Here is a 26,634-nt window from a genome sequence, read left to right on the forward strand (position 1 = left end):
ACAACCATACTCTCCTTCCAGAGATAAATGCCCATCCCGGTCTCCTTCTCATTGCTTCTCTTTAAGTCTTCTCTTCTTCCCCAATCACCAACTCTTGCATCCTCCGCCCATATTATTGCCCTCCATCCTCTCTCTAATACAGCGTTGCGTCTCTATTCCACTTTCTGCATTACTTTAAGATGTCTCTCCTTCAGCACAACACTCACCACCATGACCTTTTAGGAAAGGTTTCCCTCCTGCCAATATATGTAACCTTTTCTTTCTAGGCAGTACTCCTCACTTCCCTCTCCGACATGAAGCCCCCCTTTCTCTGCTCCCAACCACTCTCTCCACCTGTCTCCAATAACACAGTGTTTCCTTCATCCTTCACACATATCCAACTCCACTCCTCCAACCCAAACATCTGCTTTCCAAGACACTCTTTCCCTCTGCTCTACTTCATGTCCCTCACCTCAAAGATGACCAGTGCTGCAGCTTGCTAGGTGTCCACCCTTCAGCGCTTGTCACTCTGACTATAGGAGTGGAGTCTTGCAGGGTCTGCCGATTTCCCCTTGCCAACTCCCCAGTGGAACGGCACCAACGGTCTGGCCCGGCTGGCTTTTAAAACCCTGTCTCACCTTTCCCTGTATCGTCTCTACTATCAAGGGAGGAGAAAGAATATCTACTGTGACAGGGTAGGAGGGCAGGCTCAAAAAGACTGTCACAATCATATGTTTTAACCAAAGAGCAGTATTTTCCTGCTAGCAACAAAAGGAAACTGATTCTGGAGAAGGCTGTGTAGAATTGTTAAAAAAAAAGGTAACTGTAAGCACTCTGTAAATCGATGAACATTCGTTCTTTTTATCTGGTCAGTTTTGTGCACACGGTTACAGTGTGCTTGCCTTGCAGAAAAAATTTAACCGTTTGATTACGCATACACATGCATTCTTAGAGCAAGCCCAAGGAGTGGAAATAGCCCAGGTAGCAGCTGCATTAAAGACCCCGACAATTTAATGCCTGTCATGAAGCAATGTAACGCCAAGTGTATAAAAGCGGTTTGTTCTCATAATAACGAGAGGCACAGACGAAGCCAGTTGCTTCACCCGAGCCCTGCTTAAGCGTGTTAAGAATAAAATATGACTTAAGCCTTTGAAATCTGTGCTGCCGTCACATTCTGCTGGTTATGGACACTATAATACGGGTATTATGAGAAGTATTTCCCACAAATTAGTTACCCCAGATGGGACCATGTCGCAGTTAAGATCCAGTTGGAATATTTTGCCATGGTCAAGAGCAGGCACCAGACAGGTGTAGGTCGTGGAGCGCACTGCGCGAGTTGGACAGAGGTTTTCTGTAGCAACAAGTTCCCCCACCAGCCGGTCTCTACGACATGTTGATCTCATCGATTGAGGTTCACCCGCTTGTGTGGAAGGCACAGAAGACTGCCAACAAAAAAAGGGGTGAGACCGTTTCATGCACAGAGTGCGATTTAATGCAGACTGATGTTATGAATGTGTAGTGTTGTATTTTCTATGGGAGCATTGTGTTAAATGAGCCATAGAGAAATACACCTCATGTACACAAGTTGAAACCATGGGATGGACGAATCATGAAATGGCTGTGTGGTTTGTTTTGATTGTGGGAGCACTGCGTTAAGTGGGCCATTAGCAATGCAACCTTGTTTATGTGACAGAAATGGGAAATCCATGTATTAAAGGTTGTGGGTGTCAATGCTGTAAGAAACCTTCAGAATTAGATAAACATTGGTCTACTCGCCTGGAAGGTACGCCACTATGAGAGTTGATGATCAAAAAGGCTTGTGGGTAGTGTTTTTGCACAAATGGCATAAATACACTGCCAACAACCCCGATTTGACAGTTCCCACTGCATGGGTCTTTTGACCTAGAAAAAAAAATAGGATATTTAAGGGATACGTTAGTCGCTAAGGGCGTCAAGGCCATTAGACCCCTATAATGTAATGGGAAACATAAACAATGGGAAGATTATGCCAGACAGAAGTCTATGCACGAAGATCAATTGAAGAAGAAAAAGCCTCAGTCAGAGAGGGATAAAGCATGTGCATATGCGCATAAACAAATGAAGGAAGAATGGGACCAAGGGGATCAGGAAAACATGAGAATAAAAGGGGTCAATGTGGCAAAAACACCATCCACCCCGACTCCTATGGTCACATCTGAGGAGTTAGATCTGTTACTAGAATGTTTACCTTCCCGCCCCTTTATCAGAATTAGAAACCCGTTGACGAAGCACCCTCTCCATCACCCCGCTGCTGCAGAAACACAGCTGAATATACAGGCACTGTGGAAAGTGTAGTGGCAGCATGGATGCAGAAAGGGCAAGAAGGGATAGAAATGACTAAACCGTATGTGCCCCAGCAGCAGGACCTGCTCATATTTGCTATAGTACAAGAGCTATGCAAATAAAATGGGTCAAGTGAAGTGCGTCTCCTGCCAAATGATTATTCAGAAATAGACCAAGCCATTAAGGACTATAAACCAGATTCAGCCTGTGTAATGCAATAGTGTCAAAATGTTTATGTTGGATCAGAAATGCCCCAACGAAGTCCACAGTAACTCACGTTTCCCATGAGAGAAGTGCCTGGTTTTGATACTAATAATTAAACACACCAGGTCCATGTCCCCTGGAATAGGATGGAGTTACTTTCTTTTACTGAACATTATCCAGATATCAGACAAAACCCAGAACACCCAGACGGACCGGGTTCAGGTCAGCTCACGTTGGGAGATATAGATCAATTGTTTACGTGCATTCTGCCAGCACATAAATGGTGCCAATGCAGAATGCAAGACAATTTGCATTTTGTATTGGCGACAATCTGTCATAAAGTGGAATGAGCTGACTGTGGCAGCGAGGGAAAGGAGAAAGCAGCCCTCCAGATAAGGTGCATATCAGTCTTTTTTTACGCATAGGAATCTGGTCAAATCGGCCCTTTTAATTCTTACTTGCGCACTACTTACACAGGCTATTTATGGCAGAATCCCATCAATCATGGAGCTCGCTGGTGACAGCCTGGCTAGCAGCAGCTTGGGAATCCACTCTAATTTAGTAATTGACAGTTCCTTGAAAGAAGCAACTGGGATGAGTCCTGGTCTGTTTACTTTTTTTAACAGGCTCCTCTATTAATGATTCTATCAAGAGAATACTTTGAGTAATGTAAAAGGGAATTTGTGTTGTGTTCACTTTGTTCAACTGCTTCAATTTTGTAGGTTACAGTGTTATTAAAGCATCTTGAATCACAAACATGCTTTTCACTTTGCTTTAGGACACTGTCATGATTCCTGCCCCTCATATCCCCAGCCCTCCAAGATGTCAGGCTGGAGCCAGGCCACGATCACCTACATGGCCCTCAAGGGCCTCTCCATCCCTCCAAAGACCCACTTGGTGTCAGACTTGGCGCTTGTGGCAGCAGACTCACTCACTACCATAGGATAACATTGGGGATTGGACTTGTAGTGCATTGATGGGGACAAGATGGATGCCCCCACATATTTCGGTTCCCAGAACTGCATGTGCAGTCTAGTCTTTTGGGTGTGGTTCAGCCCAGAGACACCTGGGATACCCAGAGACTATTTAAGCCACGCCCAGGCTGAGAAACATGCTTTGTGTTTTCTGCACCTGCAGCGTGACACTCACCGTGTTCGGATCGGTCTCCAGTAGGCCTGCATCTTCCTTCTGCGCTCAGCTTCTGCAAGAACAAGAACACCGTTAGGAACAGCCTTACCTTGTGGCGCTTCTGCCCATCATTCATCGCTTCTTCTGTTCTGCGGGCATCTTCAGAGGTGTCATTCCCATCCCGGCACACCGCTTCCTAAGGAAAAGGGAAAAGAACAGAAAAAGGTCATTAGTAAGCATTCAGCAAACCGTTGCTTATTTTTAAAGACTGTACAAGCTTCAAATGCTTACCTGAATCCCAGCCGCTCTGGGGGAACTCTGTCTCCGGAACTTCTCATCCATCTGCAAGAGGGAAAAGACACTACAGGTTAGCGTAGAAAAATCTAGAGGTGCCGCATACCGCGCGTACTCACCGCATTTCTTCTTCATAACTGGCATCCACGCTGAAAACATCGCAGCACCTAAAAGACACAGAAAAAGAACTCCGTTCAATACAGATACGAAAGGGGCGCATCGCGCATCTCGCTCGCTCACCTTCAGTGCTACTCATCTCAGCAGCACGTTGCCATCCCCGGACGCCGGCCATCATCTAAGGAAGGTAAGGAACGAAGTTGGAGAACTGTTCAAAAGACTCATTATTCTTACCTGCTGGACTCTTGCCAGTGAAGTAATTAGACAGCAACGTGCCCGCATCAATCAACGCGCCCCTGCGCTGAAAGCAGGATGGAGAGCACACTTTCCAAGAAAACAAGGTGAGCTGTGGGGATCAAAGGGAAGGGTTGGACCCAGGGGAAGAAGGGGCTCAAGCACACAGAGACAATAGGGAGTTAAACTCTACCAATACTGTATTTCAGGCCCAGTCTCCAGTCGAGTAGACTCCAGGGAAGGGTTCGAGGTCGTAAGAGGTCAGAACAGGCTGAGTGACGTCCCAGTGGATACCAGGTAAGCGTTACAGAACACAAAGCCTCACATCAAAATCCACCTGGGCGTCATGGAAACGTCAGAAACTGACCAGTTAGCCCACATGTGGGTGCAGCTACCTTCCGAAGTACATGCAGCCAGGCAGGAGACCAACACCCTGAGGAGAGAGCTGATAGTAGCCAAAGAACGCACTGATGATTTAAGCCGGCAACTTCTCCAGTCACAAGCAGGGCATACACCATTGCCGGGAAGCGTGCCCTCGATGCCAGCACTATCAGCCAATCCCGTTCAGATAACCCTTCCTGGGGTAGTTCCCTTGGCCCCGCCCAAACGATTTACGGGGGATCCCAAGAGGTTTGCAACGTTCATGAACCAGTGCCGCCTGCGCTTCCTTTGTAGACCACTGTAACGCATACCTGGCTCCCACGGAGGCGCTGGTCTGGTCTGGGTTGCTGTGGCCTCTTCAAGCGTGATGTGCAGAATTCGGAACACCGATTGAACAGGACCCCCAAATCTTGCTTGTCTGGCCCGTAGGAATATCCTTCTGCATATGAGAAAGGGGATTAACTGTCTGCTGAATAGTGTGCTTGCTCCCCCCCTTCAACCCTTCGTTCTTCTCTGACTTCCTCCAAGACCCCCGGTTTAAGCTCACCTTATGGTTTGGAAGGATGAACTCTCCATCCTGCTTCTGGTGCAGGGGCGCGCGTTCGTCCAGTTACTTCACTGGTTTTCAGAATGGCGCTGGCACATCCACTTGACTTTTCTGAGCGATACGCCGTAAGTATGAAGATGCAAAAGTTCAAGTGTGAGCCTCCTTTTATGTTGTTTTTTCTGTCCTTTATTTCAGGTGCAGAACAAAGGCGATGCGGTGAGGGGTTAAATTGCCGGTGGTAAAATCAGGTGAGTTAGTGATGAGGGCGACCCCTTAAATGTCTTTATAATTTCCCAGTAATGTCTTTTGTCCTTTCCCCATAGGGGCCGGGGTGCGGTACCTGCCAAAGATGCAGCGCCGACCCGTGATGTGGAATGGTTCACCAAGAAAAGCCGGTAAGTAATATGGCTGAAAATTCGGCTTTCCTCTTGTGTTCCCTTGCTCACCTTTTGTCTCTTCTTCTCTCCCCTAGGTGCAGAGATGTGGCGACCGGTGCTGAGAGCCGCGATGGAGCCGGGCGGCGTCTCGGGAACAGGAGAGTGAAGTGCGGCGCTGCAGCGAGAAATGCGGTTCTTTTAAATGGAAGTCTTCTTTCAGGAATGCTGGCGTGAAGATTCCGGATGCAGGTAAGAAGGTTGAATAAGTTCTTGGTTTTCACCTTTCTCTTCTCTTATTCCCTTACAGGTGTTCCAGGTTCGAGGCGGGCGTGGCTGGAGTCCAGGTGCAGGAGCAGACACGTTGAGCGTTCAGCTGCTGGGATGCAGAACAACGCGAAGCACGTGTGGCTGTCTGGGCGTGGCTTAAACAGCTTTGGAAGAAGTTCCAGGTGAGTATTCTTCCACAGCCTCACCCAAGTAACAAAATAGTTCCTTCAGAAAAATAGTCCCTCCTAAGCCTCATTTGGCTTGGTTCTTCATGCAGCATGGTCTGCATCAGGTGAGTGCACCAAACACTTCCCCTTATGAGCCTGGCGCCAACAGCGCCAGGACAGAGTCTAAAGAGCCCCTATAAAGGGCCGCTGGGCTTTTACGCGGGGGCCTGATGCCTGCTCCCGGGGGTGCTGGGCCTGGCCTGGTGCTCCGGGGGTAGGCATCATGACAGCCACGGGCCTTTCCGAATGATCAATCATGGGTCGCTTTTGTGCTATCCTACCTGAGTGGTAGCGCCGCAGACTGGTCTGTACCCTTTGCGGCCCAAGACGATCCTTTGCTGCATGACTTCTGGGGCTTTCAGCAGGAGATAGAAAAGCTGTTCGCCCGTCGTACTCTTGTGCAGGCATTAGACAACGAACTTCTGTCACTACGCCAGGGGAATCAAGACCTATTAACATACAGTCACGTTCAATAGACTCGGAGTTGAAGCAGAATGGCCAGTGGAGAAGAGAACCACGTTATTTCATCGAGGGTTGCGGGGGAGCTCAAGGATGTTCTCGCACAAGTAGTGAACCCCCCGAAAGACTGCTCAGAATTCATTGACCTTGTTGTTCAACTGGATCACAGGTTGCAGGACCGAAGAGCAGATCGAACCAGACCGGACCCTCACCCTATGTATGTGCGTTCAAAGGACAATATTGCCCGCACAACGGAAGGTTCAGGAGAACCAATGCAAATCGGAGGGGTCAGATCCCCCTTGACTAAAGTGGGAAGGGATAAAAGGAGACAGCAGCAGTCATGTCTGTACTGTGAAAGGTCAGGTCATTTCCTTAAAGAGTGCCCTGTGAAGCCGCCGAGGAGGACGGTAGGGGCCACGGACAAGGAAGATAACATCAAGGAATCGGAAAACTCCCCAGCCCGGCAAGTGTAGGTGTCCACTTGTCGAGCGAAGAAAGTGAACTACAGACCTCCCATTTTGCACTCTCTGTGGTCTTGATCAATCACCAACAACCATCTCGGATGCACGCAGTAAGAGCGTACATTTACAGTGGAGTTGTTGGGAATTACATCGACCAGGATCTTGCGGCAAAGATGGGGCTTCCATTACGCCCTAAATCAACCACCGACACTGTTACCACTGTCGATGGCACAGAAATAGCTTCTGGTCCAGTATCCCAATGCACTGCAGCTTTAACCCTTCTGTGCCAGGATGGACACCAAGAATCTATCGTTTTCAACCTCATTAAGGCACCACAGTTCTGGTTGATTGGGAATGCCATGGTTGGTAGCTCACAATCCTCGAATCGATTGGCGAGCAAAAGAATTGGCCTTTCCCCGAGACTTGCGTCCACACAGGTTATCGCCAAGAGAAACCACCAATAGACACCAGAACCTCCACGCTTGCGACTGTGGCAATCGGCATCCTACCAAGTGAATACTAGGACTTTCAAGATGTCTTTCAGAAAGAACAGGCTAATACCCTGACACTTCATAGACCATATGATTGCCAAATCGACCTGATACCCGGCGCAAAAATCCATTGTGGGCGAATTTACGCACTCACGGAACCAGAAAACCAGCACCTGAAGGCTTATCTTGACCAATACCTGGCCAACGGGTTCATCCGTCCCTCGAAGTCTCCAGCAGTCAGTCCTCTATTCTGCGCACCAAAAAAGGAGGGGGACTTGAGAACGTGCATCGACTATCACGCACTGAACCAGATTACCATAAAAAAAAACACTACCCCCTGCCACTGATCCATGAATTGCTTGATCAAGTCAAAGATGCCCAAATCTACACAAAACTAGACCCGAGGGGGGCATATCACCTTGTTCGCGTAAAACAGGGGGACGAATGGAAAACCGCTTTTTGCACCAAATACGGCTTGTATGAATATCAAGTAATGCCCTTTGGCCTTTGCAATACTTCATGAACGATGTCCTATGGGAATTGATTGATGTCTGTGCTCTAGTGTACATCGACGATATTCTAGTATATTCCGCATCAAAGCAGGACCACGTCACGTTAAACACGTCCGATCCGTATTGGAGAAACTCTGTCAACACCAGTTCTACGCCAAGCTCGAAAAGTGTTCATTCCACGTCCCCGAGGTGGAATTCCTGGGCTTTATTCTCAGCCCGAATGGATGTACACAAGGTAGATGCTATATTGAACTGGCCATCCCCAAATTCATTCAAGGGGGTTCAAAGTATGCTGGGTTTAGCAAACTTCTACCGCCGGTTCATACCAGAATTTTCACAAATCGTGCATCCCATCAGGTCATTGCTAAGGAAAAGCAACAAAATGTTCCAGTGGACAACAGAAGCCGAGGAAGCTTTCCAGGAACTCAAAGCAAGATTCACATCTGCGCCACCCTCGCCCCGATCTCCCATACCTGGTGGAAACGGACGCCTCAAGCATGGCTATGGGAGCCGTCCTCTCACAAAAGGAACCCAAAACGGGCCAGTTACACCCTGTTGCCTCCTGGTCACTTAAATTCACACCCCCTGAACTCAATTACGCTATCACAGACAAAGAACTCCTGGCCATTAAGTCAGCCTTTAAGGCATGGCGGCACTACCTCTTGGGCGCCAGACACACAATCACCGTAATAACTGACCACCGGAACCTCCAGTACCTAAAAAAGGCAAAGGGCCAATCCTCACGACAACTACGTTGGGCTCATTTTTTTGCTGAATAGGACTACGGGATTACATTTTCGACCAGGGGTGAAAAACGGGAAGGCCGATGCCCTTTCCCGTATGGGGGTGGAAGAGCAAGGGTATCAGACCCCTGACCCAATAGCAATCATCCCGAGTGACAAGCTCCTAGGAATCACAGCAACCATAACTCAGAAAGAATTACATGAAGAAATCCAAACCTGATGAGTCCGGAGCAATTACAAGCGTGGAGTGCACAAGGAGAACATTACATGATAAAAGATCAGTTGCCCTACTTCAGGAATCGGTTATTCTTACCAACTACGAGAACAAGTCATGTCCGGTTATCATAATTCCTTGATCGAGGGCCACCCCGGAATCGCTAAAACCCTAGCCAAGGTAAAAACGAAATTATTGGTGGCCCACGTGGTGTAAAGACATTATCCAATTCATCCTATCTTGTGGAGTGTGTGCTCAAAACAAGTCATCCAAGCAGAAACCGGCTGGGCTATTACAACCATTGGAAATCCCACCAGCACCCTGGCACACGTTGTCCCTCGATTTTATTACTGACTTACCACCCAGTCAAGGGTTTAACACTATTCTTGTGGTTGTGGACCTATTTTCAAAAATGGCACATTTCATTCCTCTTAAGGGGCTCCCAAATGCTTCCATTCAGGCAAAGGTATTTCTTGAAGGCATTGTACGGCTCCATGGGTTTCCTTCAGTTTTAGTCTCAGACCGAGGTACTCAAATCGTATCTAACTTCTGGAGAAAATGCTGCTCTATGGCCCAGATCGACATCCGGCTATCCACCAATCACCATCCCCAAACGGATGGTCAAACTGAAAGGACAAATCAGACATTACACGATGCACGCTACACCAACCTGAAGGAAGCGGGTTCGACCTATTATGGATAGCTGAATATGCTTATAATAATTCCCTACACATCAGCACTGGGCAGACACCCTTTTATACCATGTATGGCAGGCACCCACGTACTTCTGAGTTGGACGTTCCTACAACCCTGGAAATGCCAGCAGTCAAAACCTTGCACACGACCATTTCTCAAACCTTTAAAAAGGGCAGCTGAACACCTACTTCAAGCTAAGAATCGCCAAAAGAAGTTTGCTGATCAACACCGAGCAAAGGCCCCCAACTACCAAGTGGGAGACAAAGTCTGGCTGGCGTCTAAACACATGTCCATTAAAGGAACCTGAACTTTCCGTCCAAGATAACTGGGCCCATTCACCGTCATCTCCGTGATAAATCCTGTGGCGGTCAGACTAGCTTTGCCGTCAAAAATGCAGATTAATCCTGTGTTCCACATGTCTCTCCTTAAACCTGTTCAACCTGGGACCGGGTAGCAACGCCACCGCAGCCAGTAGTAGTCGCCGGGGAGCCAGAATTCGAAGTCAAGGACATCCTAGATTCAAAGTACGTCAGATCCAAATTATACTACTTAGTAGACTGGAAGGGGTATGGTCCACAAGACAGGACATGGGAGCCTTCCGAGTACATCCATGCACCTCGCTTGCTTAGACGGTTTCATCAAAACCATCCAAACAAACCAGACAGAAGAGCCACCTTGAGAGGGGAGTGCTGTCATGATTCCTGCTCCTCATGTCCCCAGCCCTCCAAGATGTCAGGCTGGAGCCAAGCCACGATCACCTACATGGCCCTTAAGGGACTCTCCATCTCTCCAAAGACCCACTTGGAGTCAGACTTGACGCTTCTGGCACCAGACTCACTCACTCCCATAGGAGAACATTGGGGATTGGACTTGTAGTGCATTGATGGGGACAAGATGGATGCCCTCACATATTTCGGTTCCCAGAACTGAATGTGCAGTCTATTCATTTGGGTGTGGTTCAGCCCAGAGACACCTGGGATACCCAGAGACTATTTAAGCCACGCCCAGGCTGAGAAACATGCTTTGTGTTTTCTGCACCTGCAGCGTGACTCTCGCTGTGTTCGGATCGGTCTCCAGTAGGCCTGCATCTTTCTTCTGCGCTCAGCTCCTGCAAGAACAAGAACACAGTTAGGAACAGCCTTACCTTGCGGCGCTTCTGCCCATCATTCATCACTTCTTCTGTTCTGCGGGCATCTTCGGCGGTGTCATTCCCATCCTGGCACGCCGCTTCCTAAGGAAAAGGGAAAGAACAGAAAAAAAGGCATTAGTAAGCATTCAGCAAATCTTCACTTATTTTTAAAGACTGTACGAGCTTCAAATGCTTACCTGAATCACAGCCGCTATGGGGGAACTCTGTCTCCGGAACTTCTCATCCATCTGCAAGAGGGAAAAGACACTTCAGGTTAGCGTGGAACCATCTAGAGGCGCCACATACCATGCTTACTCACCGCATTTCTTCTTCATAACCAGCATCCACGCTGAAAACGTTGCAGCACCTAAAAGACACAGAAAAAGAACTCAGTTCAGTACAAATACGAAAGGGTCGCATCGCGCTCTCACACACCTTCAGCACTACTCATCTCAGCAGCACGTCGCCATTCCCGGACGCCAGCCATCATCTAAGGAAGGAAAGGAACGAAGTTGGAGAACTGTTCAAAGGACTCATTATACTTACCTGTCGGACTCTTGCCAGTGAAGTAACTAGGCAGCAACGAGCACGCATCAATCAATGCACCCCTGCGCTGAAAGCAGGACAGAGTGCACACTTTCCAAGAAAACAAGGTGAGCTGTGGATCAAAGGGAAGGGTTGGACCCCGGGGAAGAAGGGGTTCAAGCACACAGAAACAATAGGGAGTTAAACTCTACCAATCCTCCGTTTCAGGCCCAGTCTCCAGTCGAGTAGGCTCCAGGGAAGGGTTTGAGGTCGTAAGAGGTTGTTAGGGAGAATTCTCTGTAAAGGCTAATTTGCCAAACCTAGCGAGTCCCCCAGCAGCTCTGCTGGATTTTTGCGGTTTATTTTTTTCTCCTGCTAAGAGCGAGACTCTTTTACTCCCACTCTTAGACATGATTTGAGGTGTTCCTTTCTTTCCATGTGTTTTATGGGCTATGGGTTATTTTACTCCATAGGGTCTCATGTGTTTTTGATGTGGGTTACACAGCACCCTCCGTGCTGTAACCCAGAGGTGTCGTAGCGACCCCCAAACATAGACTCCATACCCTGGGACTGACTACTGTCTCCCAGAGCATGTAAAGTCACCATTGGCTTTACTAGTCCTAAATTATGAACAGAACCAGTACAAACCATCATATTGTGGACGTACTGTTCGGGGCAATTCGATTGCCCCGGGGTCTGTTGTTCGAGGGGGCACGTCTCCGTCCCCCCTGATCGAGTTTTGGCTGGTGGCAGTGGATACTACTTTTTATATTCGACCCCGATTTATATATCTATGGGATTTTCCCATTGTTCGAGGCTACCAACTTTAATTATTTAATTCCTATAGCCTCAAACATACCGCCGGTTTATTTATTTATTAATTCACCGGTTGGTATTTTTTGCCAAAACTCGATTCTAAAATGGCGTTTGTGTTCTCTTCTCTGACTCCAACCCAAGTCGAGCCCTTTGTTCCACTTTTGGGCGGGCTTCTCCACAGAAGCCTCCAAAAGTGGTGCCATCTGTCTGGGTACCACAGGGGGTGTGGGAGTGGGTTTAGGTACCCTGGACTGAGTTGCCTTGGCAACTCAAGTCGCACTCATGTGTGATTGGCCCAAGTGGCATGTTTGATTGACAGCTAGGCTGAATGAATGGGTGTTTGCTGCATAAAAGCAGGGCTTTGGGGACTGGAACTTCAGAAGTCGCCACAGGACCTAAGAATCTGAGGAGGGAGAAGCTGAGCCGACCTGCAACGAGGACACCACCAGTGGAGCCCTGCTGAACCGTTTCACCACTTTTCCCAACGACAGTGGAGATCTCCATTCCGTAGAGTTTTCTACCTTTGACTGGTGGGGATAACCAGTTTTGCCTTCTTTTCACCTTCCTGGAGCCAAGCACCCCGGCAACTGGAATACCACGGCTTACCACTACCGCGAAGAGAAGGGTAGTACCTTTTAACCGAAAGAACTCTGCGGCTGGTTTCTTCCATGGCAGTGCAACGACCTTAGTCTTTCCTCCACGGCGAGACCTCTTTCTCTGGACGAAACACCGACTTCCACCCGCTGCCAGGAACTGTCCCCGCTGGAGCTTCCTTCACACTTAAGGTACTGTGTCCCGCCTGGCTTCCCTTGCGACAGATCGTTCGAGGTGACAGTAAAGCCTCAGCTTTCTAATCTGGGCTGGCCTGGGACAACCTAGCTAACTTTTCCTGACTTTAATTTCATCCTTTTTGTGCGAACTATCTACAAGACTCTTTGGGCATAACCCCACTGTGTGAACCTGGACCCCTTCTGCTTGCTCTCTCCAAGAGCTGGGCCTTGCAATTGACTTCCTTGCTCTCCAGTAGAATTCTGCCTATCCTGCCTTACTGTGGTTCTTTTAAAAGTATTGAAATGTGTGTGCTTCCATAACTGTGCCTTTTTCCCTCCCTTTTTTATAACTTATTAGAGTGCCATCTCATGTTAAGCGCTCACCTGTCTGAAAATAAGTGGTGTTTCTCACTAAGACTTGTCTAATAAGTAATTAGGGTGTATATATATAATAGTGACTGTGTGCTAAATTTACTTTTCTCTTTATGCTAGTGTAATTTACAAGTGTGTCTTTAAATAAATAATTATATACTTTTACACCAAAGCTCTGGTCAGTGTTTGCTTGTGCTACTGTATCTCTGTACCTATTGTGTATACTCTATATACTGCTTAACTCTTCTTGAGGGAAGTCTGACTGCTCAGCCACAGCTACCAAGTGAATCGGTGTGGTACAGACTGCAACCAAGTGGGTTTACTGCCAAACACCTGTAGTCTTAAATCTTTTGCAGTGGTCCCCAAGAGAACTGCACAGGTTTCTGCCTAACAGATGTCAGAACAGGCTGAGTGACGTCCCCGTGGATACCAGGTGAGCGTTACAGACACGTGGTTTTGTGTAAAATGAAAACTGTCTTAAACAAGGGCTGCATTTCTGCTTAATTGGCTTTAATGGAGGCAGCGCAGTTGCAGCAGCAAGGCCTTTCATACTTTGTTTTCTTTTCACCACAGAAGCACACCAATTGCATAGCTAGGCATGTGGTCTGATCTTTAACTCCATTTCTTACCATTCACCGCAAACAGGTATAATGGCTACAGGTAGAAGCAGTGCTGTATATATTTTCAGTGGCACAGATTATACCTGTACCCTTCAACAGGACCGCTATATATTCAGGCAAAGTAGCCTTAGTTATCAACAGACCTGCTATACTGTGAGCATGTCACGGCACAATGCCAAGTATTCTTAGCAGCGCTGATTGCATCATGCCCACATTTCTTAGCAGGACTGCTATGTTTTGGGACAGTACCTGAATTTCTTAACAGAGCTGCTGTTAAGAAAGCATGCACATGTGCTGGCATTTTCTTCAGAGAGCTAAAGTACAGAGCAAGACCAGGGCCTGAGCTGTTCCCACCAACCTCCAAGTGTGAGAAGATGGCATCACCGGCATATACTACAATCCCTTCTACTCGGTCTTGCGCTTTTCAAGACATCTTCTCTTAACAGCCTCTTTCTAAATCTACCTGCCTCCTCTCTCTGCCCTTTACAACTAATCCAGAACAGGACTGCGAGACTTGTCCTTGGCCTCAAGTCCTGGGATCGTATCTCTCCAGCTCTGAAATCTCTTCATTGGCTCCCAGTCGATGAAAGGATAACATTTAAAACCCTCTGCATTGTCAGCAAGGCTTTCTGGGGCCTGGGTCCAAAATACCTTCAACTATCCATCTGTAAATGCCTCCCCCCCTCGAGCTCTTCGCTCCTCTAACTCCAACTCCCTCAGGGTCAGTCGTTTTTCAAAGAAACGAGCGAGGGTAGATCCCTGTCTTTAGCTGGGGGCCTCCCTGCCACTCAAACTCGAGCTGAACCATCTCCGGTTCAGGAAGCACCTCCAGGCCACCCCTTGCACTGGGGTCTGTATCTAACCATACAGCCCCCCCCCCCCAACCCTGCTTTTCTTCTCAGTTATGCCCTGTTGGCTAAACCCGGCACTGCCATTTGCTGGCTGCACGAACAGGGTTTATCTCCTTTATTTATTATTTATCTGATTCTCATTTGTATCGCACTTTTCCACTTCTCCCCCCTTCCATGCACTTTTCCCCTTCCCATGCACTTGCGCGTGCTCAATGTCACTGGGCCTAGTAAGATCATTGTTTTGTTCTCCCCGGTTCTCCTCCCTTGCCTTGTCGCGCTCTGAAACACTTGTGTATGAGCACGATATAAATAAAATATATCATATCCTATTGTCCAATTACTGAGACCCACAGCCAAAAGTCTAACACATTTCAAAGCCTCATTATGAATGTCCTGACTAACGTAGGATAGTCCAAACAGGCTTAGAACTTCTGACAAGCCTCACATGGCACTACCAGTGCCCTAACCCTTTGTGCCTTTCAGTGTCAACAGCCTGTTGGGAAAGAACTGGACTGCGAGACTTGTCCATGGCCTCAAGCCCTGGGATCGTATCTCTCCAGCTCTGAAATCTCTCCACTGGCTCCCAGTGGATGCAAGGATTAAATTCAAAACCCTCTGCATTGTCCACAAGGCTTTCTGGGGCCTGGGTCCAAAATACCTTCAGCTATCCCTCCGCAAATACCTCCCCTCTCGAGCTCCTCGCTCCTCTACCTCCAACTCCCTCAGGGTCAGTCGTTTTTCTAAGAAAGGAGCTGGGGGTAGATCTCTGCCTTCGGCTGGGGCCTCCCTCTGGAACAGCCTCCCTCTCACTCTAAAACTTGAGGAGAACCATCTCCAGTTCCGGAAGCACCTCAAGACCTTCCTCTTTTCTTCTGCCTTCGCTCCCCCTCTCCCTTGCTGATCTGTTCTCTCTTGGCACTGTGCACCTGGCCACCCTCTGTCCTTTGGGCCCAGGTACCTGCTCACCCTGCCACCCTCCCGCACTGCCTCCGGGCCACCCCTTGCACTGGGGTCTGTATCTGTACCCATACAATCCCCCCTTTTTCTTCCTGCACTTATCAGACCTACCCTGTCTGCTGCCTTAAACCTAGTACTTGCACACTGCTGGCTGCATTACCACTGTTTGTTGCCTTTATTATTTATTTATTGGTATTTATCTGTTTGTCCTCTGCTTCGCACTTTCCACTTCTCCCCCTTCCAAGCACTTTTCCCCTCCCCCTCTCCCATGCACATGCGCGTTCTCAATGTGACTGGGCCTAGTAAGATCGCTGTTTTGTTCTCCCCTGTTCCCCTCCCTTGCCTTGTCGTGCTCTGAAACACTTGTGTACGAGCGCGATAGAAATAAAATATCAATCAATGTACAGTAATCAATTCTGTTTCAAAGCGCCCACAGGGCTGCAGGGAGGGAACATGGGATTGAAGAAAAAACAAATTCAGTGGAACATAAAGACAAGCCTACTATGCCTTGTAAGTATTCAGAACGTGCAAGTGCAGTATGTGCTAGTATGACAGCCGTAGAGGTTACAGATTGACTTACTAATATTAGATTGTGATAATAGAACTTTTTCAAAGGGTTGATTGTGGAAAATTGTTTATAAAGAAAAAAGGTAACTAAGCACTCTGTAAATCGAACATTGGTTCTTTTTCTCTTGTCAGTTGTGTGCACACGGTTATAGTGTACTTGCCGTTTGCTTTACTGTACGCATGTATACTTAGAGCAAGCCCAAGGAGTGGAAATAGCCCAGATAGCAGCTGCATTAGCTGTGCTCGCATTTAGCCCGGTGATTTAATGCCCGTCATGAAGCAATGTAACGCCAAGTGTATAAAAGCGGTTTGTTCTCACAATAACGAGAGGCACAGACGAAGCCAGTTGCTTCACCTGCTTAAGCGTGTGAAGAATAAAATATGACTGTGAAGCATTTGAAATCTTCTGTGCTGGTTTCTCATTCTGCTGGTTATGAGCACAGGCCGGTATTATGAAAAGTACTGCCCACAAGTCTTTTACAACAGTTCAGAAAACTGGGTCCATCTATCCCTGCTTGAATGTCCAATTGATGACCGTGCCTTTGGGTTCCCAAACCCCTCATTTGAGTAGGATATTAGGCCTAGGTGAGCTAGCCTTTCCGGGCTAGGACAAGTCTGAATGTCTCCTCCAGGAGGACCAGGCACCACCTCTTGCTGACTACCCCATATCATGTACGACTAGTACGACACCCCCCCCCCCAGATTCTGCTCTGGATTGATGGGCTGCTGGAACCTCCCTGCCCTTCCTAGACGGGGTACCAGTTCTCGTCCTCCCCCCTAGTAGCTGTATCCTCCTCTCTCCAATCTTGTTTCTCTTCACCACCAATGTTACAGCCATAAATCTCTAGCCTTTAATCCTCTGTCACTTCCTGGCTGGCTTTTCTCCGGATGGCTTCTCTCCTCCCACTTCCCTACTCTAGCTCTCTCGATGATACAATAGGTTCGTCCAACCTCCTCCAGGCTCTCCCTCCAATTCTCGTCTCAGTATTCCAGACTCTAGCCACCTTCCGCCAAACTGCTTCTCAAACCTGCCTGATGCAGGCATCCAATCATAATTTCATTTATATGGCCACTGGTTGTAACATACTACCTAGGATTTCAGGCACCTTCAATAGTGCCCCTGAACTCACAGGAGTGCTGAAGGTCTTGGAGGAATGGCCAATGGGAACCACACACCTCCCCAGGGGAATCATAGGTTAACATTATGACTGGTCTGGTCTCCCTGGTGGAATGGACAAGGTGGGTCTAGTCCTGAATCAGGTCTGTGCTTTCCAGTAGATCAGGATAGTCATGGGCAATATATCTACCAGATGCTTCTGGTGCTAGAAGCATGTGGCAGAAACTGTTCTGGACGCACCCTATCAGGCTCACGCATTGCTAACTGTGTGCTTAATTGGCTTCGAATGTAATCCAGAATTACATTTAAGATTTCCAACATTGTGTTAAAGCGCATTCATGTAAAGGCTCCCAAGTACCTTGCAAATAAAGTGCATAAGCCGACCAGACGCCTTTGCTCCTCTAGGATTACTCTAGATTTAATTGGAAATCAGCAGAAGTAAAAGTTTAGACGGTACGGGGTGTCTTAATGTAGAACTAAGTTCTGGAATCTCTTCCTGCTGAATGTAAGTTTTGATGTTTAAAAGGATTCTGTTTTAGCTACACTGGAGTCCCTTCTGATTTTGGGTATCTTTTAGGTTGCTCCAATGTAATCATCCTTGAAGCCCGGAGGCAAACCCCGCAAGTCAGCCCAGAGTCAAAGGAAGCCCGGCAGCCAACCCCGCAAGGCAGCTTGGAGCCAAAGGAAGCCCTGCGGCCAACAGAAGCCCGGCTGCCAACCCTGCAAGGCAGCCCGGAGTCAAAGAAAAGCCCGGCAGCCAACCCCGCAAGGCAGCTTGGAGCCAAAGGAAGCCCCGTGGTCAACCCTCGAGACAGCCCGGAGCAAAAGGAAGCCCGGGCGGCCAACCCCGCAAGGCAGCCCGGAGCAAAAGGAAGCCCGGGCGGCCAACCCCGCAAGGCAGCCCGGAGCAAAAGGAAGCCCGGGCGGCCAACCCCGCAAGGCAGCCCGGAGCAAAAGGAAGCCCGGGCGGCCAACCCCGCAAGGCAGCCCGGAGCAAAAGGAAGCCCGGCGGCCAACCCCACAAGGCAGCGCAGAGCCGAAGGAGGCCCGGCGGCCAACCCTGCAAGGCAGAGCAGAAGGAAGCCCGGCGGCCAACCCCGCAAGGCAGCCCAGAGCCGAAGGAAGCCCGGCAGCCAACCCCGCAAGGCAGCCCAGAGCCGAAGGAAGCCCAGTGGTCAACCCCGCGAGGCAGCCTAGAGCCGAAGGAAGCCCGGTGGCGAACCCTCGAGACAGCCCAGAGCCTAAGGAAGCCCGGTGTCCAACCACATGAGGCATCCCATAGCCGAATGAAGCCCGGTGGCTAACCCCGCGAGGCAGCCCAGAGTTGAAAGAAAGCAGGCAACCCCGCGAGGCAGCCTAGAGCCTAAGGAAGCCCAGTGGCGAACCCTCGAGACAGCCCGGAGCCGGGCCTGGGAGCTGACAGTGGCTCTATGCCTCGATGGTATGTGAAGCAGCCGTGGAGGCGTGACTGTATCTCTATCCAGACACGGTGCAGCATGTGTCACAGTGTGTGCTGGGGATGCAGTGTGCACACAGAGGCCAGCATCCAGGGCTCGCACTATGGATCTTTAGCCAGCAGTCCCTGGTCGAGGGGGGGGGGCTGCAGGTCTACAGGAGCCTGGACCCGCGTAATGGGGGGGGCTGCAGGTCTACAGGAGCCTGGACCCGCGTAATGGAGCCTGGACCCACGTAATGGGGGGGCTGCAGGTCTTCAGGAGCCTGGACCCGCGTAATGGGGGGGCTGCAGGTCTACAGGAGCCTGGACCCGTGTAATGGGGGGGGCTGCAGGTCTACAGGAGCCTGGACCCGCGTAATGGGGGGGGCTGCAGGTCTACAGGAGCCTGAACCCGCGTAATGGGGCGGGGGCTGCAGGTCTACAGGAGCCTGGACCCGCGTAATGGGGCGGGGGCTGCAGGTCTACAGGAGCCTGGACCCGCGTAATGGGGGGGGTCTTCAGGTCTACGGGAGCCTGGACCCGCGTAATGGGGGGGCTGCAGGTCTTCAGGAGCCTGGACCCGCGTAATGGGGGGGCTGCAGGTCTACAGGAGCCTGGACCCGTGTAATGGGGGGGGCTGTAGGTCTACAGGAGCCTGGACCCACGTAATGGGGCGGGGGCTGCAGGTCTACAGGAGCCTGGACCCACGTAATGGGGGGGGCTGCAGGTCTACAGGAGCCTGGACCCGCGTAATGGGGTGGGGGCTGCAGGTCTACAGGAGCCTGGACCCGTGTAATAGGGGGGCTGCAGGTCTACAGGAGCCTGGACCCACGTAATGGGGGGGCTGCAGGTCTACAGGAGCCTGGACCCGTGTAATGGGGGGGGGTTTGCAGGTCTACGGGAGACTGGACCCGCGTAATGGGGGGGCTGCAGGTCTACAGGAGCCTGGACCCGTGTAATGGGGGGGGCTGCAGGTCTACAGGAGCCTGGACCCACGTAATGGGGGGGGGGCTGCAGGTCTACAGGAGCCTGGACCCTCGTAATGGGGCGGGGGCTGCAGGTCTACAGGAGCCTGGACCCGCGTAATGGGGCGGGGGCTGCAGGTCTACAGGAGCCTGGACCCACGTAATGGGGGGGGCTGCAGGTCTACAGGAGCCTGGACCCACGTAATGGGGGGGGGGGCTGCAGGTCTACAGGAGCCTGGACCCACGTAATGGGGGGGGCTGCAGGTCTACAGGAGCCTGGACCCGCATAATGGGGGGGGCTGCAGGTCTACAGGAGCCTGGACCTGCGTAATGGGGCGGGGGCTGCAGGTCTACAGGAGCCTGGACCCACGTAATGGGGCGGGGGCTGCAGGTCTACAGGAGCCTGGACCCACGTAATGGGGCGGGGGCTGCAGGTCTACAGGAGCCTGGACCCACGTAATGGGGGGGGCTGCAGGTCTACAGGAGCCTGGACCCACGTAATGGGGGGGCTGCAGGTCTACAGGAGCCTGGACCCACGTAATGGGGGGGGGGCTGCAGGTCTACAGGAGCCTGGACCCACGTAATGGGGGGGCTGCAGGTCTACAGGAGCCTGGACCCACGTAATGGGGGGCTGCAGGTCTACAGGAGCCTGGACCCGCATAATGGGGGGGGGGGGCTGCAGGTCTACAGGAGCCTGGACCTGCGTAATGGGGGGGGGCTGCAGGTCCACAGGAGCCTGGACCCACGTAATGGGGGGGCTGCAGGTCTACAGGAGCCTGGACCCACGTAATGGGGGGGCTGCAGGTCTACAGGAGCCTGGACCCACGTAATGGGGGGGGGGCTGCAGGTCTACAGGAGCCTGGACCCACGTAATGGGGGGGGGGCTGCAGGTCTACAGGAGCCTGGACCCACGTAATGGGGGGGGGCTGCAGGTCTACAGGAGCCTGGACCCGCGTAATGGGGGGGGGGGCTGCAGGTCTACAGGAGCCTGGACCCGCGTAATGGGGGGGGGCTGCAGGTCTACAGGAGCCTGGACCCGCGTAATGGGGGGGGGCTGCAGGTCTACAGGAGCCTGGACCCGCGTAATGGGGGGGCTGCAGGTCTACAGGAGCCTGGACCCGCGTAATGGGGGGGCTGCAGGTCTACAGGAGCCTGGACCCGCGTAATGGGGGGGGTGGGGGCTGCAGGTCTACAGGAGCCTGGACCCGCGTAATGGGGGGGTTTGCAGGTCTACGGGAGCCTGGACCCGCGTAATGGGGGGGGCTGCAGGTCTACAGGAGCCTGGACCCACGTAATGGGGGGGGCTGCAGGTCTACAGGAGCCTGGACCCACGTAATGGGGGGGGGCTGCAGGTCTACAGGAGCCTGGACCCGCATAATGGGGGGGGGGCTGCAGGTCTACAGGAGCCTGGACCCGCGTAATGGGGGGGCTGCAGGTCTACAGGAGCCTGGACCCGCGTAATGGGGGGGGTGGGGGCTGCAGGTCTACAGGAGCCTGGACCCGCGTAATGGGGGGGGTGGGGGCTGCAGGTCTACAGGAGCCTGGACCCGCGTAATGGGGGGGGGTTGCAGGTCTACGGGAGCCTGGACCCACGTAATGAAAAGAAGCGCCAAGTTATGCGACTCTAGCAGCACTCCCCTGAAGAACACAGACACACAATGCAAATAGAGTGAGATGCGGGGCTGCAGGAGCGGGAGGGGAGTGCGCCAGGCGAGCTATTCATGGCCTTACCTTAACTCTCCAGCCAGGCAGCCGGAGGTAACCGGAAGTGACGCGCGAGGGCAGAGGACGAGCCATTCATTCTCCAGCTAGGCAGGGGCCATAGACTCGCGCCCAGGCGAGAGCAGCGGTAACCGGAAGCGACGCGCGAGGGCGGAGGACGAGCCATTCCTGATCTTACTTTCATTCTCCAGCCAGGCAGGGGCCATAGACTCGCGCCCAGGCGAGAGCGAGCCGCTTCCGCAGGGAACCGGAAGTGACGCGCGAGGGCGGAGGACGAGCCATTCCTGATCTTACTTTCATTCTCCAGCCAGGCAGGGGCCATAGACTCGCGCCCAGGCGAGAGCGAGCCGCTTCCGCAGGTAACCGGATGTGAGGGGCGGAGGGCGCCCGCCAGCGACACTTCCTGTTCAGCGGTGGCAGAGACAGCACAGGGGCACCCCCGCCGCAGAGAGTGTCACGCTTTCCGCAAGTCCAGATCTTTAGAAGCTGCTCTCAGCCGCAGAGCCCTCCTTTTGTAAAAGTGATGGCGTAGAGGAAGTTGCAACTCTGTCTTAGTCCAATATTGAAATGCCACGTTTGTCCTCCACAATGTATTCTATCATTTGCAAACTTGATGCTCTATTCTGTGTCTGCAGAAAATTGGCTGAAGACCAGTCTGAAGTGGAGCACATACTCGCCTTAGTGGTCAACATCATTATTGATTCTAGCTCAGTTCTTGTACAATGCCAAAATAGCCTCAGACACTATAACTGCTGCCCAATTACCATCACCTGTGCCAATATATGATATAGTCCCTATCCTGGACAAAACAACTACTTCGATGCCAAATGGTTGGGAGTGCTCTAACAAGGTTAGTAAACTCTCACCTCTAGAAATAATGGTCCTACACCATGGTTCAGTTAAAATCCCTGTTGGCACAGAGGACCATGCTCTTGAACCTCTATCTGTTGAACAGTTGCTTCTTACAACACCCGTCAAAACTCTTAAAAAGAATCGGGGAAAGCGACAGCAATCTACCCGAGTGAGGCATCAAGTTTTTAAATACCCCTTTAACAATAGCCACTCAGTAATGTGTGGCCCCTAAAGTGTTTCCATCTACCTCTGAACATTATATAATCTCTAATGAGTTAAGTAATGGGTCCACTAGATGGGCTGTTACACGGCCCGCTGGACAGATGGTTGAGCCTGTCTGGTTAAGCCCACACAAAAACGGCTTCCACGATAACCCAGTCTGAAATCTGTCCTATGCCTGATGCCTCAGCCACAGCCCCTGTTGTTGGATCCGCTGCCCAATAGGACCACAGCGTTTTAGCCAGCTTTACTTCCACATTTTCCACGTCTCCGATCCAAATTCACTTGGGTCTCTTCAATGATAATTAATAATTATGGGCCCACACAAATGACACCACTAAATACTTTGACAATGGATATCCGATGCCTGGGATTGTTTTGGGGCAGATAGGCAATGCACAGGGCACATTACCTCAAGCAATGGCTTTTAATGATCTGCCCAATCGTCCTGCTAATTGTCCATCTCTGTCTTCCTTGAGGAAGGAAGTGGTAAGTTACAATTGGGACGCATGGCCAGCCAGCATGCGTAGAATACTCGCATGTTGATATGCCTTTAAAATCTGCTCCATCTTCAGACACTTCTCGGCATATTGGCTCCAAACATGTCAAAATAATAGAGATCAACCATACAGCGGCTAGCCCTTTTTAAAATCGAACCTGGCTCCTTGATCTTGAACATCTCATTCCTGATCTATGCATCATTACATCAGAGGACATTGAAAGACTTGAACTACCAACTGTACATAGTACTAATTGGTCCCTTGCCGTTTGTTTCTCTCGTAGTAGAGCGTATTTGTAAATACACCAAGTCTTTTTATGAGTTCGGTTTTGAATTATTAGTTTTTCAACCAATTTCGCGGCCGGTTAGATCTTTGGTCTTACGTTACACGCCTGACTGTAATCTGTATGCTACGGCAAACTCCAGATTCTTGAATTGTTGTTATATTTTTGCAGTTACCACTCAGGGATCCACCTCTGAGTAACCTAGAATGCTTTGTAAATAGGTCAACATGCAAGCAAGTTGTTCAAGAATGTCTCAATCTGGTCCTCAGCCTCTTTAGTAAAAAAAATAAGTATTTTTCTTGAATATAATGGAATACCAGTGGTCACAAAAAATTGCTACTGTTGAATAATCGGGGGGAAAAATTGAGGCAACATAATATTTGCTTGCAGGAGATCTGGCTCACTAAGGATGTTCACACAGATGGGTATGTGTCAGTCCAACATCAGGCCGTCTCCCAGGGTTTGGGCTGTCCTATAGGTGGTCTCTTAACAATTGAGTCAGGCGTGAGAGTTAGTTCTTCAGATGATCAGACTACGGGTCTCTTGTTCGTACATGTCCAATTGACTGAGTGAAAAGGTGGAGAATCTGTTTTTGTTAAATGTCTATTGGCACCAGGAGATATGCCCTTTGGAAGAAATGTCAATTGCTGTCGCCTCTGGAATAAACGCCTGGATGAGATATACATCCAAATGGCTTAGTCATATTAGGGGGTGATTTAGATTCCCCATGTTTGAAAGATAAGTTTGGATCAAATTAACAAGAGATATGAGATATCCCCCAGATAAAGATGACAGGCGTGCCGCAGGATGGAAGTAGCTTGCCAGTCTGGAAGGCTTGGGTTTGAACATGTTCAAATCTCGCTGTCCCTGGAAGTCCTCGCACGTGATACAATGGAACTGTGGGCTCCACCATAGATTACATATTTATGGACGAGGGGTTATTAGAGAAATGCTGCACTCTGCTAATCATTAAAACAACATTTTAAGTACAGATATTTACTTAACATTGGGTAACTTGATAGGAGGCGTCCCACATGCAATTAAATTTAAGGGCTCCTGTAATCATGCTTTCTGGAACCCATCCAAAGTTGCTGAGGCCAAAGGACAAGTATGGGGGAGAGTCCTGCACGATGGCCTTGGCTATTAAATTGCATTTAAAATATCGCAACTGGGTCACAGGAAGAAGATCACACCTTTTTCAACGAGACTCCGATAACAAGCTGGACGTTCTGGTGTATTATCAATGGCAGCTCACATCTACAAGCTCTTAAGCAATTAATGCAGTCGCAGAAACAGATGGGTTTTGCGTTTTAAAAGGCTTTTTCTTGTGACACTTCAAACAATGGCTTAGTGCCCACTGAGTTTTCTGGTAATTGGCAATTGGAAGTGGATGAGTGATCATCTTTAGTATTCTGTCTAAATTAAGATAATCGCAAGCTCCAGGACCGAATGATTTATAAAATGTATTATTTTGTGCTGATCCGGCTATGTGGGCTAGTATTTTGATCCGTTTATTTCAGAATATTATTGATTTGAATCGTTTCCTGATACTTGGCAGACTGGCCATGTAATTCCAATTTACAAACTGGGCCCTAAATCCAATCCAAAGAATTATCGCCCTATTCTTGATGCTGACAGTAAGGTGTTTGCTCCTCTTTGGATATCCTGTCCTTCCTTCACCAGCGAAGAAGGCAGACTATATGTTCAGCCACGGTCCAAGGTTGAGTTTTTTCTTTTTTACTTCAAGTGAAGTCTTCAGATGACCCCCTAAGAGGGTCTCAGCCCTCTTTTAAAGCCACGTGGGCCTCAGTGATTGGTGTAGGCTAAGCCCACTTTAATGGACCAATCCTGGGGTCCCTACCAACAATCTCCTGTGTGCATGAGGTCATAACCAAAGTGCTTTGCTACAGGAAAGTTAAAGGGGTGAAAACATGTGATACTAAGGCCGACCCATCTGCATGTCTGTTGTTGATCAAAGATTCTCTTGGGTTAATGGATCTCTGTGGTTCCTGTTTAAAGCGGTAGGTCTCCCTTGAAGCTGCGGCGAGACCGACTATCTGGCTCCTGCAAACCACATTCTTTTACCTTATGAATTTGGTCTTCCCACTGGCGAGGCTTACTTTAAACACGCAGTCCCAGACATGACAGTTCACTGTCAATGACGCTGAGGGTGGGAGCTGGCTTCAGGTTGACACAATTATATATGAACGGTTGTTGAGGTTTCCTGTCTCCTTTGTTAATCTCTGCAGCCAGAGAATAGTATGAGCAAGGGAACATGGTGGCACCACACATTTTCCTGAGGTTGGTCTACCATCATTACATTTAATTAACCATTTCCAAAAAGCCCAGGCAAACTGTCACCCACCGCGCGGATGGTCGAATTCCTCACAGAGCAAGAACCAGATCGCAGAAACCACAGGTGAGCCTGAGATTTGGTTCACAGACACAAGAAGAGAGAGCAAGAACCAGAGCCCAGATAAACCATAGGAGAGCTTGACACAGGTCCACAGACTCAGGAGACAAGAGGTATTAAAGCTAGTCAATCTGCTGATGCTGAAGCATGTGTTGGAACCTAGAAGCTGGACCCGTGAAAATCCTGAGCAGAGTAACACTGCTGGCCACCGAGAAGGTCACTGTAACGCTTATAGGGGAGAAGGGCACTATACCCCTTAGCAGTTAGATGGGCACAATGTCCATTTTGAGTGTGTGGGCACTAGAACCCTGAACCAGGAAGAAGTGGGTTAAGCCCTGTCCTCCTGGCTTGGTTGGAAATAGCAAACTGGTTGCTATATTCCTGTGACAAGAAGCATCTGGGGATTGTATGCCTGTGAGTCTTTTGTATCTGGTGCTTTTGACTACTGCAACTCACCCGCCCACTTGGTGCCTTCCTGCTTGACGCTCTTTTTCCCTACTTAAGGAGTCCGCCAGCCTCTTTTCCTTTGCAGATGGGGAGCAGGTGCAAGTGGATCTAGGTCACCTGGCCTAAGCACCACCCACCTTCTTAGCCCTGCCTCTTCCTTCCTGCTCTTAACTCTTAGATCAAGGGCGTCTCTCGCCCGGGCGTCTCTAGCGAAGGGCAGACGAAGAAAAGGACAATTCCTGTTTGGACCTGTTCGGACTAGGGGGACCCAGGGCCTGACCCCCCTGCTCAGACAGCATGTAAGCATGCACGAACATGTGTTGCCCCCTCTATCCCCACAGGCCATCCCCACCCCCATCTGGTCCCCCCTGATGTTCCCTTGTGCCCCCACCATTCTCGCACACAGGTGTTGCCTGTTTTG

The 26,634-nt window shown here is 50.1% G+C and overlaps 1 protein-coding gene across 2 annotated transcripts in view; it reads right to left on the reverse strand.

Annotated features, from left to right (window-relative positions):
* LOC138565261 (zinc finger protein with KRAB and SCAN domains 1-like) overlaps positions 1-21,705 on the reverse strand; it is a 183,085-nt gene extending 161,380 nt beyond the window's left edge. For both annotated transcript variants that reach the window (XM_069642967.1, XM_069642966.1), the window contains exon 1: positions 21,509-21,705. The gene's annotated coding sequence lies outside the window, so the exon portion shown is untranslated. The remainder of the gene's footprint in view (positions 1-21,508) is intronic.
* Positions 21,706-26,634: the final 4,929 nt, after the last annotated feature.

The sequence above is a fragment of the Ambystoma mexicanum genome, chromosome 1p (genome assembly GCF_040938575.1).
Source record: "Ambystoma mexicanum isolate Mex_15411 chromosome 1p, UKY_AmexF1_1, whole genome shotgun sequence".
NCBI classification, from domain to species: Eukaryota; Metazoa; Chordata; class Amphibia; order Caudata; family Ambystomatidae; genus Ambystoma; species Ambystoma mexicanum.